We start from the raw sequence: 3,622 nt of genomic DNA on the forward strand, positions 1-3,622 counted from the left end.
GGACCCCTGGATCCTTTTGCACTACTACCACCATGCCGTCCCAAATGTTGTTCCCTGGAGGATTGTACCTACCTGCATGGTTAGTACGTGGGGCCCGCCGGGGAAGGTTGCCCCACCCGGTAGACACCATGTTTGCAGTTTCAACGGAAGATTCGGGTTGCCCCGAAATCTTCCCAGACTCAGCAGTAGGTACAGCAGTAGCAATTTGAGACAATTGTGTTTCTATCATTTTGTTGAAACTTTGTCATTGGCAGCAATCTTTTTATTTAAAGATTCATTGATTTTAGCTTGGCCAAAGACAAGGTCTCTCAAGGAGGGTTGGTTTGAATTAAAATTCAAATTGAAATTGGAGTTGAAATTATTACCTCCTCCTTGGAATGGTGGGCGTGCTTGAACCCACCCTTGGCCTCCTTGTGGACGGAACCCGTTGTTGTTGTTGATGTAGGCCGCATCTTCACGGGTCTCGGGGCAGTCATTCCCCGAGTGTCCACTATTACCACAAACCTCGCACGTCATGCACGAGTTCATAGCTTGGGCGTAGTTGTTCCTGTGCTCTTTGAATTCCGCCCTTTCTTGAAGATGTTTGAGTAGGAGGTCCATCTTGGCGACAAGCATATCCGTCTCCTTGATGGTATGCATTCCGCCTATGGATCGGGGCTGGGAACGTTCTTCGTTCCAGCCCTGTTTGGCGACCATCTTCTCGATCAAGGCTTTGGCATTGGCAATTGTGAGATCGAGATAGGCCCCTCCAGCAGCAGCGTCCAGGTGGGCTCTTGATGTAGTCATTTGCCCGTTGTAGAAGCTTTGGAGTACGAGCCACTCGTCCATCCCATGATGAGGACAGGCGAGTATGTATTCTTGGAGTCTCTCCCAAGCTTCCGGGATGGATTCCATCCCTGTCTGCTGGAAACTTGAAATCCTTCCTCGCAAGGCATTCATTTTGCCCAGCGGGAAGAACTTGGCGAGGAACGCCGCGGAACATTTGTCCCACGTGTGGACAGCTTCAGTATTTTGATAAAACCACTATTTCACTTTCCCCAGGAGGGAGAAAGGAAACAAGCGAAGCCTGATGATGTCAGTCGTAATGCCCCGTATGGTTACGGTCTTGCAGAGCTCCAAAAAGTTCTGGAGGTGGGCGTTGGTGTCCTCGTTTGGCTTGCCACAGAATGGGCTAGCCTGCACCATGTTTATGAGGCTGGACTTCAGCTCAAAGTTCACATCCCCAACATCAGCGTTGGGTCCAGTTGCCACATTGGCGGCTGTGGGGATGGAGAAGTCACGGAGAGTCTTCTTAGCCATGGGTTCGGTTGTTGTTGCTGGTGCCTGAAAAGCTGGCTCGCTTGTCGACAACGAGAGCTGAGGACGGACGACGCGAAGTCGGACCCTTCTCACGAGCTTCTCGGGATTTTCAACAAAGTTTGTCGGCAAGGAGAAACCAGTCATACACTACCCTGTTTTCATCTAATCAGGAGAAAACAAAAGATGATATTAGCATGTATGAGCAGTAGCTACCTCTTATTCACAATGCCATGTTTATGCATTAGTAAAGATCTTTTTTACACCAAGTGCCATCCCCAGCAACGGCGCCAGAAATGCTCGTTGGCATTTCTTAGCGCAATCACTAGGAATGGTTAGTTCCCAGCAACGGTGCCAAGAAACGCTAAGTCAGTCGCCCCACAGCGGTGACACCATGGGGCGGCGTGCGGTATGTCTTAATGATTACAGAAGGATCCGCAAGCGCACGGATATACTGTTAAGATGCTAAGGCAAGCCCGAAAGCACAACGAACCTATATCCTTACCCAGATCATCTGGTCTAAGCAGGCAACTAATACAACTTGAATAAGAACAGAACTTGCCTACGCAGGCTAAGAACATAGCAAGATAACCAAGAACAAACTCTTTATGAATAGAATAACGATAGTCAGGATACAAAGCCATACCAGAGGCCGAGGATTGCTCTCCGACCCCGAGACGACTGGATTCGCTAAGGAATTGAAGTACTAGCCTAGCTCCACTACCCTAAAAAGTACAAGTCACAATGAGAGAGAGAGAGAGGCTTTTCCAAGTGGTGTGTGTGAGAGAGAGTGGTGAGAGGCCCCTTATATAGCTAGGAGAGGTCGGTTCCCGCCATCTCTATACATGGAAACATGCCAAACCGCCTTCAGGAGGATAGGATCGATCTTCCCGCCAAAATGCACCAAAATGCACCTGGACTGGTGCTAGTCCTGGACCTCCCTTTGCCGCCTCTGGTCACTGCCTTTCTCTAGGTCACTGTTGTGGCAGAATCAGTTTGAATTACACTAGTTCGAGTGCACATCGCACTTCAACCGGCATAATCATTGGTCTGTCGAGTAACATCCCGATGTAACCACTAAGTATCTGATCGTAACACAAGTATACATCCCGCATGAAGGCGAGTCAGAGATACAATATTCCACAATATTTCACATTACATAGATAAGAGTGTAAATTACATCAGAGTTTTTGAAGCTAGTAAACCGAAGTTCTAGCTTTTACAAACTTGATTCTTAGGGAACTTAAAGTGGTTCAACAAAAACTAGAGAAGTCTTGCAGCGGAAAGAAAACACAACTATATACAACCGCCGTAGGATAGATGTCATGGTAAGCCCGAGCATGACATCATTCAGCCGAGTCATTGCTGGCTGGGGATGGTTCCCATTACATAGACCAACCAGCAGGTAAAACACTGGGCCAAGTCAAACTAGTGTTTGGTTCCTCACAAGTCATTCCTGAAAATAATGTCACAAGCAAGACTGAGTATGCTAATACTCAGCAAGACTGACCCGTCTAAGGATATATCATAGCCCTTTAACTAGACATGCAAAGCTTGTGAAGGCTCTGGGGTTTCTTTTGCTGAAAAGTAACAAAGAGTAGATCCTTACTTTCAAATTTTAGCTTTTAGGTTCTAGTTGGATTAACCAGTCTAGATAAGCACCTATGTACACAAACATGGTAGAGGGTATAATAGCATCCAATAAGATTCAATATCATAAATGTTTCACTTCTTACTCTATGTGGCAAAGGGATCAAGCGGTCTCAATATCCGCGAGAAACGGACGATTCTGAATCGAATTTCCAACCTTGCAAGGGCAAACCTAACACACACGCTTGGAGCACTGATGAGTCACTCCCAAGCAACCATTTGCTTCTCATTCCGGTTCATGGATCAGTGCCACTCTCCCCGACTACAGAGAACCACCACATCTATGTACCCGTGGTGTTGCAACAAAAATTTAACTTCCTATCTCTAAGAGAGAGTGGGGAGTATGTCCACTTGCCGGGCCGATCAGTTACTAGGCTTGCCGCATACCATATTTACGGCATGTGGCTAGTACTTTCAAACGCTTAACCACCGCTACCACACACTGCAACCTTAACAAGTTCATCAACACAGATGTTGACGGTCACTAACGACCCATTTTGACCGTCAACTATCGTGCAAAAGTCGAGCATCGGAGGGAATAAATGCTAGCATAGGATGATTATTTGACAAATTCCACAGATGCTGGTCTGAGAATGTGTACAGGTGAATTTGGGCCAGAACTGCATGTAACAAGCATATTATCCAAGGCATAAATTCCTGGGCCAATCACAAGCCC

At 46.9% G+C, this 3,622-nt stretch overlaps 1 non-coding gene across 1 annotated transcript; it reads left to right on the plus strand.

Moving 5' to 3' along the window:
* Positions 1–826: 826 nt before the first annotated feature.
* Positions 827–933, plus strand: LOC120705375. Its single transcript, XR_005687956.1, has one exon. It is a non-coding gene; the product is annotated as a small nucleolar RNA R71 (small nucleolar RNA).
* The last annotated feature ends 2,689 nt before the right edge of the window (positions 934–3,622 follow it).

The sequence above is a fragment of the Panicum virgatum genome, chromosome 4K (genome assembly GCF_016808335.1).
Source record: "Panicum virgatum strain AP13 chromosome 4K, P.virgatum_v5, whole genome shotgun sequence".
In the NCBI taxonomy this organism is placed as follows: domain Eukaryota; kingdom Viridiplantae; phylum Streptophyta; class Magnoliopsida; order Poales; family Poaceae; genus Panicum; species Panicum virgatum.